At 37.9% G+C, this 11761-nt stretch overlaps 1 protein-coding gene across 1 annotated transcript in view; it reads right to left on the minus strand.

Moving 5' to 3' along the window:
- Positions 1–5437, minus strand: part of LINGO1 (leucine rich repeat and Ig domain containing 1) — a 1562525-nt gene extending 1557088 nt beyond the window's left edge. The window contains exon 1 of the mRNA XM_044077220.1: positions 4979–5437. The gene's annotated coding sequence lies outside the window, so the exon portion shown is untranslated. The remainder of the gene's footprint in view (positions 1–4978) is intronic.
- Between the last annotated feature and the right edge of the window lie 6324 nt (positions 5438–11761).

Below are 11761 nucleotides of genomic sequence, written 5' to 3' on the forward strand. Positions count from 1 at the left end.
GTGTGTGTGTGTGTTGGGATGATGTTGCAGCAGTTGACAGTATACCAAGGATCATACATTTTCCAAGGATCCAGCATTTTGAATTGGTTGCACATTTATGTCCCTAAGCACTCACTGCGTATTCATACTAGTTCTCAAAAGGCAGCATATATTGTTGGTAAGTGGTGGTTGTTCAAGGATCAAAGAGTCAGTATGAGAGGCAGTACGAAGAAAGGGCAACAATGGAATTCATTGTGATATTGTGCAGGCTGGCACATCAACAGATTATTAAAAATGTCTTCCCTGAACAGTCTTCTTGTTAAAATAATAAGTGACAAAGAAATGTATTTTTAATTTGCAGCATTTTTTTATGAGGAAACAAAAAAATGTAATGTTGTATGAAGTCGTCATCTAGGTCATAGTGAAATTCTAAGTCTTATTCTGTTTTTGTATTAAAAGGTCAGTAATTAAACATTCTCATCTTCATAGCTATAGCAGTGACAATTAATATGTTGAAAAGCTAGCTCAGGAGCAGACTTGGGTTAATGGAGTGTCACACAGAACTAGGCAGGGACTGTAACATTACACTCCCCTTTTTCATGCTAATGGATGGTAATGCATAAAGGATAACAAGCACAGGGAGGATATCGGTTAATTTGATTTCACATCTGTTGAGCAAGTACAAGCAAGTGCTTCTTTCTCTTTTGTCTTAGCAGAAAAGGCAGGATAGAAAGCAAACACCTTAAGGGAGAAGTAGCCTCAGTAAAGTTTACAAAGCAAAGAACCTTGAATTCATGGTACAGTAATGAAGACTGATTGTGCTAAAGGTATTAAAGCATAAAAAAGAAAAAAAAAAGCTGTATTTTCTTATGATGTAAGTTATACTGGCATTAGAACAATTTCATTTGGGGTAAGGGGTTGAAACTGTGATACAAAGATAGATGGATTAAAATATCATGTATGTTTTGGCACTGTTTTTGGTATGTTTCTCATTCCACACTTCAAACCAAACAAGATCACACTTTGCCACTTGCAGTGGAGGTCTGTAGGCCCACATATCCTAAACTACGCAAAAAAACAAGATGAATCGTATTGATCCATATATGCATCACCACGACTGACAACTCCAACTAAGTATGCATCCAAGTTCTACAAAAAAGAACCAGAAATTATGGATTAGAACTTGTACAAATACTTCCATGTTCCTTACAGGGCATGCACTTCTATCCACTGAATTATGAACCTCATTTATATCAACAGATAAATTCAGTGTGAACTCTAACCAGGAATAACAATTCTTACCGACCTGCATTGCCCCTATATAAACAGTACCAGCCAACCATGATTAGAAACTAGGTATATTTTACTATTCCAGCAGCTGTTTAAAAGACAGTGTAGCAGCTAAATGAAGTTAGTACCCTGACATTTCACCCAGGAAGGTGCAGATCTAATCAGTTCTTAAGGGGATCATTATGTACTTCAGTTTACCAAATGCTAGGCTGCTAATCTGCTCAGTGTTTGTGACCATCTATAACTAATACAAAACCAGACAATCAGGTGACTCCAGCAACTTGACCTTTGACCCAGAAAGGAGTAAACCTAATCAGGCATGCAGGGCTCATAATGTATTTAGCTGACATGCTACTGATTCCATTTGTGAGAAACTGCAATAAATGTTGTCAAGAAAACATAATTATTTGACCTGCTTGACTTAGTTTGCTTTAAAGATGTAACACAATCTGAATCACTGTTACAGATTTGGAAGCAGAAAGGAAGGGAATGCAAACACAGAGAATGAGTGCAGTTACACACACACACACACACACACACACACACACACACACACACACACACAGTCATAATGAAATTGTGAGGTACTGCTAAACTGATAATTCTCATTCAGATTTTTAGCATTAAGTCCGTTTTGTTGTAACTGCAGCCTCTCCTATTTCTTAGTATTAAAATCACAGCTTAAGTTACCCAAAAAGATGAGCTTCAGATATCCCAAAATTTTGTTTGCAGGTTGTGGTTTAATGCAAGAAATGTGTGGCAATGCAATAACAAAACTGAGATGAATTGACAATACTTTTTTAGGCAAAAGATTTTTCTTCTGGGCTGTCCCAGAAATATACCACCCTAAGAGTTGTAGTCATTTCTTTGCTTCCACATAATGCATTAAGACTTCAAGAGACAAAAAAATGATCGTCCTTGACAAAAGGTACACTTCAATGTGGCAACCAGTTTCTCATTTGTGGTTGAATAACAGCTTGGATTTTTTAAATCTCAGATGTGTACAGATAATCTGCATATACATAGGCCTATAGCACCAAAGGAGAGATATGAAACAGATACATCAGTGGTCATTTCACATAAGGAATGTAGGCCATCCAATGTGGCTTTACTGCAAATGGAAACATGAAGACAGAAAAAAATGAAATGTACTTCTAAGTCAGCAAGTACCATTTAACTATAGTTAGTGGGAAAGTGAACGGAGTTGTCAAATTACACAGAACTGCACTATGATAACAATTTGCAGATTTTTTTTTTTTACCCACAGTGTTTCTACAGAGGAATCTGATGGCTTCAAGTGGACAAAGATATACATTTTCTGTAAGAGTACACGTTCTGGGCACTCCGGGATACATGACATCTTGAACACCTGAATCCGTGTGAAGCAAATAGGGTACTTCCCCACTTAAAAACATATCAGTGAAAATCAATTAAAACTGTTTTCAGCAATGTTCTTATCTTATCTTTGAATATGTCTGTATAATCTGTAATACAGCCTAAAGAAAACAACAAACAGTTTTTGAAAATTATGAATTAGAAACCAAAAATGTCAGCATTGCAAATCTGAGTTAAAAAGAAATAAAGTGAATAAGGTGGAAAATTAACTTTGCATTACAAATAAAAATGATGAATAATTTGAAGTGCACCATTAAAATGTAAAACAGAAGTAGTGCGTTCTTATTTGCTTTGATAAAATACTTGAAATGGCATTGCAGAAATGGATTTTCACAGCAAACTGAATGGTTGTGAGACAGACACCTACACTGTCAGATCTACACCCTGCCTGCACAATCATATAAATAACAACTCAGTTGTTTAGACTTATACCATACAACGAACAAAAAGGACATATACCCAACATTTTTAAGATCTTAACCGCATAAAATGTTAAGGTGACAAAAAAAGAAGACAACTGTTTCATATTTCAGAAACATATATAGCACTGGTGCATTCCTTTATTTACATATGCTATTTGTATTCTTCTTTTAAAGTTTACTATTTTCTCATTTGGACAAGAGAAGAAAGAAATCCTCTTGAAGCTTCCAATGGAACACATTATTTTTTTCAAGTCACGTCTGTGATTATTCTTTTCCAGGACGTCATAGCAGCAGAATTATAGCCAACCCTCTGACAATGAAAAATATTTATATTCAGTATTTTAATACATTTCTGAATTGTCTTTTAAATATAACCATTGCAAGACATTCTCTAATGTTATGTCTTATTTTGTGGTATCTCGCATCAACTAAAATCCATCATATCTCTTTATCCACATATTCCTTTCCATCCAAAAAGGGACTAAGTGTACCATATTCTTTTTTTGTAGAAAGTGTCCTTTCTTAATTAAAAGCATGTATCTTAAGATGAAGAATAAGGCTTCAGCATAAATAGTGATATCCTGTATCTTCGCTGCCTCACTAAATCATTTTAATCTCTAAAATAAAACAAATTATCACAACAAAAAATGTAAATAATTTCAATTGTATCACCAATAGTCTTTTCCAAGAACATGCACTTTTAAGCATTCCCCAAGATGATGCAAGGAGAAATCATCTATCCTGTTAGTCCTTCCTCTGAAAGTCACAGTTCAAGACCACAACACAGTTCACAACCTTGTCTGTGTATCTCCCTCTCATGACAGCTGAAACATACACACCTAGAAAGTATTATCTAGAATGCCCTTCAGGTACAGGTATAATATGTCACTTTGTAGACTGAAGCTTCATTCTCTTAATACAGTACATGTCTTTCAGAAAGATAGCAAATAAAAGTAGAAGACAGAAACAGTATTTGCACAATTACATCTGTTACTGAAAGCACTTAAAATGTCAAGCATAAAAAGGAAGGATTGTGCTTCAATACAAGATCATTCGATTGCAGATATCAGACACAACCATCCATATGGGTCAGTCTTACTGCATATAATTAAACTAACAAAGAGATAAATCTGTTCTTGGTAAGAAGCAGTGAACTAGCACAGTGTTATATGGACAAATGCAATCACAATGAGAAAGAAAGTCCATTTCAAATACAACAGATACTTAATCAAGTGTCTCGTCCATCAGGGAGATAAACATATAGCTAGGCTGCAACAGAAGGAGGAAGAAATGCAGGCAGGTCCACCTTTTCACATGCTGGCATAATCTGGAATGAAACATAAATAATTCTTTCGAGCTCTACGGTGCAAACACGGGGGGGGGGGGCAATGAGGTACTAGCTATATGAAGGTTTTACCCAAAATAGCGCACAAACACTCATCCATATATGCATACACATACAAATACAAATACACACCCAGCACACTGCAACATTCCAGGACGAAACAATCATAAACTGTCCTAGTACGATTTGCACAAAACAAGCCAGTGTTGGAAAAAAATATATATTGGCACATTGAAAGCAGGCGATTTTTTTTAATCAGTTAATTTCTAGACATCCTTTTTTAAGATGTAAATTATCATCACGCTTCTGCAAGCCCAGGAAAAGGGCTATGCAACTCAATATCAGACACTAAACCACACGTTATTGGACAGTTTATAAAAAGGAAGGGATAGTTCCCTAAAGTTAGTTTATTTTTCTATAAATAAAATGGTACAATAACACATACAACCTTCATAGTATCAGAAAGATAGAAGAAAAAAGGTGTCTTCACATTTCGCTGTACATACAGTAGCTCAGAAAAAAAGACTGCTGAAAAAAACGAGCTTACCTGCATTTCATGCTTGTTCGGTTGTTCTTCTCTTGGTAGAAAAACCTCATTTCCCAAAACAGAGATGCATGTGAAGATGCGAAGCCCTAATGTAGTTCTCCTTCTCTGGGTTATCCTTCCATCCCGAGCACAGCTATTCAATCACCAAAGTATTTTCATCATTAAAGAAATAAATAGAGATTGTCCTACAGAAAGCTTCTCTCTATGCACCATTCAGAATTGTCAGCTCCTGAAGAACAGGTGGGGAGGAGGTGAGAGGATAGCCCGGCTGACAGGGACTCTTACAGACAGGATGTTACTCCATACAAAGGATTAAATGAAACACAATGAACCTTTTTGTCACTCCTTTTCTTTATTTCTTTCCTTTTGCCCTTTTCTTTCACTAAACTGCCAGACACAATATTTTGCCAAAATAAAATTCAGCAGGAAAAGAAAGCTCTCACAAATCCATTCTGTTTTATTTCTATTTTCTTTGATAAAAAGACAGTAGAATATATGTAGCCTCAAAAACCATAGAATCCAGGGAACTGAGCCCAGAGCAGAAGCCATACATCCATACGACTGTTTCTGCATGGGAGTCTTAAAATCAATAGACAGCTTCCTTAGACTGTGAAGATAATTCTCAGTGCAGGCAGAGAGAGCTGAAAAGAGGCTCTGCCTGCGTGTGTGTGTCTGTGAGTGTGTGCGAATATCTGTGTGTGTGTGTGTGCATATGTGTGTGTGTGTGTGCATGTGTATGTGTGTGAGACTGTGTGGCTAGAGCGTGAGAGAGAGAGAGAGAGAGAAGGGGAGTGTCAAGGAGAAATGATGGAAGGGAGGGGGAAGAAGGTGTGCACACTTGATTGCTGTATCTTAAAGGGGCAGTCTACATTTAATTCTAAAGCTGACAGCATCTAGCTAGAGGAGAAAATCTAATGAATATTCCCCTCTGAGATCACATAATCCCCAGGAAGTTATCTCAGACTTAGTATATATAGCTAACAGGAGGTGTGGGAGGGTGTGCAGCATCTCAATATTTGACCAAATGCAATCAACTAAACAGATGTTAACTAAACTGCCTGTTGACCAAATCAATGGAACTCACATATGTGTGTGTATGTATGTATGTATGTATATATATATATATATATATATATATATATATATATATATATATATATATATATATATATATATATATATATATATTTGTCTGCACATGTTCACTATATGCATATATATGTGTGTGTGCGTGTGTGTCTGTGTATATGTATGTGTTATAAGTTCAAAGAGACAGTGAAAGCAGGTCATTTGTAAAAAAAAAAATGTATTTCCACAGGTCATAACTGAAAACCAAAATAATAGATCAGTTGTCTTTGAAGCCTCAAATAAATACATAAATACAATAAAATAATCAGTACCATAGAATGTTTTCACTCAATATTCATAGTCTGTACAGTGCCTCCAAAGTACAGGCTCTAAAGTCCAGGACTGTAGGCCTCTCCCATATCTTAATCCCTGCTTTTTAAGCACCCAAGGCACATTCTACAGGTTAGCCCATACTAGGCTGCAACATGAACATATGGATTCAAGATCTTCCTTTACAGTGACCCACCAGGTGAGGAACTAACTTCCTGGTTTGTTTCTTTCAGGCAGTCTCCTTACATACACCAGTGATTGTCCAACGTTGTGTTGGCTAGCCAATTCTTATGATGATATCTCCGAAGTCTGTCCACAGTACGCTAAAGAGACATATTTAAAAACACATTACACATTTTCTTGCAACATATCACAACTACACACCCAACACAAACCAGAGGTTTTGGAATCATAACAATGGATTGTATGCCCTGGATAACCCATAAGCCTTCCTTTTGGCTAGTTCAGGCTGGCTGATCACTGTATACTTTAAGTGTTGGGGGGGGGATAATGCACCCCAGCACAATTTTGTATTTCAATCCATTTGCCTATTTAATAATTGTAAAGGGAAATTATCTGTTATCATATTGAAGTGCCTATCTAAAAAATGGTATTTAAAGGCATAGAAAGTCCACTTCATTGCTTGATATATTTTTCTGAAGCTGAGTATCTCCTTTCTGCATCTGTGAGCTTTCTGATGATACAACGCACAGGGTTCTCCTCACCCTGAATGTATTGGGATAGCACTGCCCCCAAACTATATGTCTAATGCATTATGTCAGTATATAAGGTAAACTCTTCAGTATTTTATATAAAGTAAGCTTTTCAGTATTATTAATACAGGTTTAGAACAGAGAATCAATTTTAGTTCATTAAATACTCTGTATAGCACAAGAAGCCACTGGATGTTTACAAACTTTCCACTTTTAAGATTTGGCAAAACACAAATGGTAGTCACAAAATTAGCGACATACCTTTTGTAGTACCGTTAGTCCAAGAAAAGCCTTCTCTTGTTTCATAGTACAGGGTTTGGGCCAGATCTTTATGGTCTCTGTTTTTTTAGATGTGGCATTGCCACTGCACTTCCTATAAGGTACCCTAAGCACTTTGATCTCACCATACTTTGTTTACTTTTCTTTCTATTTACAAGCCTGCTTGTCATGTGTGTTGAAACACAGCCTTTGGTAAATAAGATTGTCTCTGAAAGGTATCTGGGTATCCATATAGGATGGATGGAAATAGGCCATCATGAGCTACAGAAGGTTTAAGAGGTGAGTAACTCTTTACCAAGTCTAGGTTTGAAAGTATCTAGCATTACCTAATCATCATCATCAATCCCCTTTTCCCATTGTTTACATATAGCCATATAATTATATAGAGCGGCATGAAGACGTTAGAAGAGACAAGCGAGAATAGTTCAAGAAAGGGGACCCTGGGAGAAAACAAAGAAAAGGTGTGAGAAGCATGCAGAATGAAGAGGAGTAGAAAGAAGAAGTGTGAGAGAGATGCAAAGAAAAGAGGGAGGTAGGATGAATGAGAGGCAGAAAGTAAAGGGGATGGCAAACTTAGATAAGGCAGGCTAGAAGAGTGATAAAGGAATTTGTGAGAGAGAGCTGCAGGGTTCGTGCCACATGACCTAAGTGAATGCAGCTGCACTTTGCTTGGGTGCAGAGTTGTTCCTTGAGCTGTTGTCTGAAGTCTGAGTGCTTTTGGGCATCTCAGATTGAGAGGAATGGAGTCCCGTTGTTTAGATGCTAGGATGGAGAATGTGTGGATAGTACAATACAGTTTGCTTTTTGGGGTAAGTAGGGTGGGTTGAGAGTCAGAGATACCCTTGAGATTAAATGTGAGAGTTTTGTTGAAAAGTTTATGAGTGAGAGGGACAATAAGTCAGAAGAAAGGGTTTGTAAATTATTGATCCTAACAGAATGTTGGCTCTCAAATGTACTGGGGGCCATTTAGCTTTGATGAGAATAAGGCAGTAGTGCTCATTATTGAAGGAGTTAGTAATGAACTGGCAGATTAAGCAGAGATGGTTTGTAAGGTGGTAGCTTTTTTCTTTTTGGCTGTAGCTATAATTGGTAGTCCATATTTGAGTTGAGATAATAGTATATCTTTGCGAATGGCAGCTTTGGCTGTCTTGAACAGAAGAAGTGATCGCTTGCTCGTCCAGAGCACTAGTGTGTTTGTCTTTTTGTGTGTGTTTTGAATGTGCAGCTGAAAGTTAAGAGACTGATCTCATCAAATGTCAACGTATTTGAAGGATGTCGCAGTTTCTATGGTGGTAAGGTTAACATCTTTAATATTAAGGAAGCTATGTAGTTTGACTGTTTTTTGGTTGGTTCCAAATAGCATTGCTTTTGTTTTTGAGGGATTGAGTATATGTTTCTGGCCTATTAGCCACTGGTTGTGGGTTTGTAGGCCATCTTGGGGTCAAGTTTTTATAACAGAGTAGGATTTGTTTGATCTGTAAATGACCATGTCATCTGCATAAAGAATTAGTGGTACCTGAAGATGATCAGATGGGAGTTTGTTGATAAATATGGGAAATAGCAGAGATGCTAAAGTGGAACCCTGGGAGAGTCCTTTCGTAAGAGGAGATGTTTCAGAAGTGGTGGTTCCTAGTTTCCCCTTGCCCCCACTTCTTGGTGATAAAGTCTACAGACCAAAGTTTTGCATAATTACTACTGCATTTTTAGTTAATTTGTAAAATAGTAAGTTTTGGTCAATTAGATTAAAGGCTTTTTGAGGTCAGTAAAGATGGCTCGTCTCAGGCTCTCTTTGTCAATATTTGATAGGATGTCATCTAGGAGGGAGCAGAGAGCTGTTATGGTGTTGCATCCAGACCAGAAGCCATGTTGCTTCTTGGATAGAAGATGTATTGATGCAAATAAACATTAATTTGATTGTATTTAACTTTTTCTAGTATTTTGCCAAAAGTCGGAAGAACTAAGATATGATGGAATTAGTTGGTTGTGGAGTTTTACAGGAATGACTATTTCTGTTTTCCACATCTGAGGCATAATCTTACTAGTTAAGCATGTGAATGAGAGGGTTTGAGGTGAAGTCTTTACAAAGGTGAATGAATCAAGGCACTTGGTTATCTGAGCTTGAAGGTGTATCTATCTGTATTTGGTCCAATTGTGTTTCATTCTCTTTAGTTCTGATCTTTTTGTAGCAGAATAGTGGAATATAAAGGGGGAAAGAGTGGCTTTGGGAGTTGTAGGTTTGTGTTGTTGATGTGTGGCAGGTTGCTGAACTCGTTGAGGAAGTCATTGCATAAGAATTTGCATGTGGGAGTGTTAGAGGGTTTCAGGAGAGTGGAATTGCATTGCATTGCATTTTCCAACCAGTTAACAGGTTGATTTCTCTCCAGAATCTTTTAGATTTGACTAAAAGTGTAATTTGTTTGTTTTGGTAGTGACTGTTTTTGTGTCTGCGAATGGATTGCTTAGCTAGGTTGCACAGTGAGGTACATTTGGCTCAGGAATCTGTGAAAGGGAGGCATTTCCAATTGTGCCATGCTTTATCATATAATTTGTGGAGGCTTCTGCTCCCATGTCCTCATTTCTTTGTCTGTCCCACAGTGTGCATCCTCCACCCTTCTCAGGCACTTCACCTCCATCACCTCTAGCTTCTACAACTGCTCTCACTTTACTGCCCAGGTTTCTGTAATATACAGGAGTACAGGTCTCATCACTCATTTATACACCTTAATTTTCAGCTTCTTTGACATTCTTCTCTCATATACTACCCCTGACACTCTGTACCAGTTGACTGCAGCATCTCTGATTCTAGCTTTGATTTCCTAAGTCAGGCTTCCCCTCTCCTCAACCGCCCCTCCTAGATACTTGAAGATGTTAACCTGTTCCACTATTTTCACTTATATCTCAGTTTTCAGCTTCTTCTGATTTCTCCCATTTGCTGCCATCACAGCTGCCTTATCTGTACTCAATTTCATCCCATGCGCCCTCAGTTTTGCATTTCATTCCCGTATCCTTTGGCAAAGTTCTTGTCCAGATTTTGCCTGAAATACCACTTCGTCTGCACACCTAAGGTGTTTATCAACTCTTGTACCCACCAGGAATAAATACAGAACTAACTCAAAAAACAAGTCACTCTGGTTGAATCACAACATCAATAGACTTTATAACAGAAAGAAGAAAATCATGGCAAAAATTAAGAGGTGCAGCACCCAGCAGGATAAAGGCACTCTCATCAAACTAAACAAACAACTCAGGACAAATAAAGTCTACCAAAGCCACATTTGACGCACGTTTGGCCTCCTAGGCCAAGAACAACCACAAGGCATTCTTTACCTATGTCCACAACCTCAAAGTCAATAAACAGTTGTGTGCAGAGCTCATTGTTAATGGAGTCACATATACTGAGTCAGAAGGTATAGCAAACCTACTAGCAAACAAATTCAGCTTTAACTTTACCCACACCCACCCAAGCCACCTCTCAGAAATACCATAAAATCTAACTCCATCTACTGTCACTAGGGAACAGGTCCTCAATGCTCTCTCTTATGCCAAAAACACTGCATTGATGGGCCCAGACAATACTTCAGGCTGCCTTCTAAATAGCATGAAGTATGACCTATATGGTCATTTGGAATTGTTCTGTTATTTTAAACAAAGATATGGTATCTAGATCCAAGAAGATCATTGTTCCATTGAATTCAGCATTCATCAGATGGATCATTGAGTTCAGTGCCCCTTTTGGTATGTACCTAACCAGGCTCATCCATCAAATGGAACATCCACAGATGTTCCTCACTAAAAAAATACAGGGCATAATAAAACATGTCCTATGCACACCACCTCAAAACCCTATACTTGTATTCTATCTCCTACAGGATTTTGATGAGTTATCTATGCCTGGCATACAAGGCATCATCAGACCTTGCCTGTGACATAAATAGGACATGCTGGAGCGAAAGATATGTATCCCAGAGGCTACCCATTCTCTGGAACAGGGTCTCTATCTGTGTGAAGCAGAGTTCCTCCCTATTTCAAGTATAACCTGAAAAAATGAATAGGAAACAGGTAATTCATCCCTGGTTTGACACCTATGTCTCTAATGGATCTAGGCAGAATGCAAAATTTTCATCTCCCAAGCTCCTGCTTGCACTACTAAATATAACAGAACTTGACAAACACTCAGGATGCGTGGCCATGCTTAAAAAGGCCCCAGTGGCTGTTAGCTTAGTACGCACCTGTGAACCTATAAAGTTACCATTTCTGGGCATGGGAGAGCCATAGGTTTCTGAAAGTCATTACAGAATCTGGTGCTTCCATCAAGTTTAGAGACTAGCACCACTGGGCTGTGTCATTTGCTGTGTCACTTTTCTGTCAGGTCCAGTGTGACCATTTCTGAACA

This window comes from Protopterus annectens, chromosome 7.part0 (genome assembly GCF_019279795.1).
Source record: "Protopterus annectens isolate FY-2018-M chromosome 7.part0, PAN1.0, whole genome shotgun sequence".
NCBI lineage: Eukaryota > Metazoa > Chordata > Ceratodontiformes > Protopteridae > Protopterus > Protopterus annectens.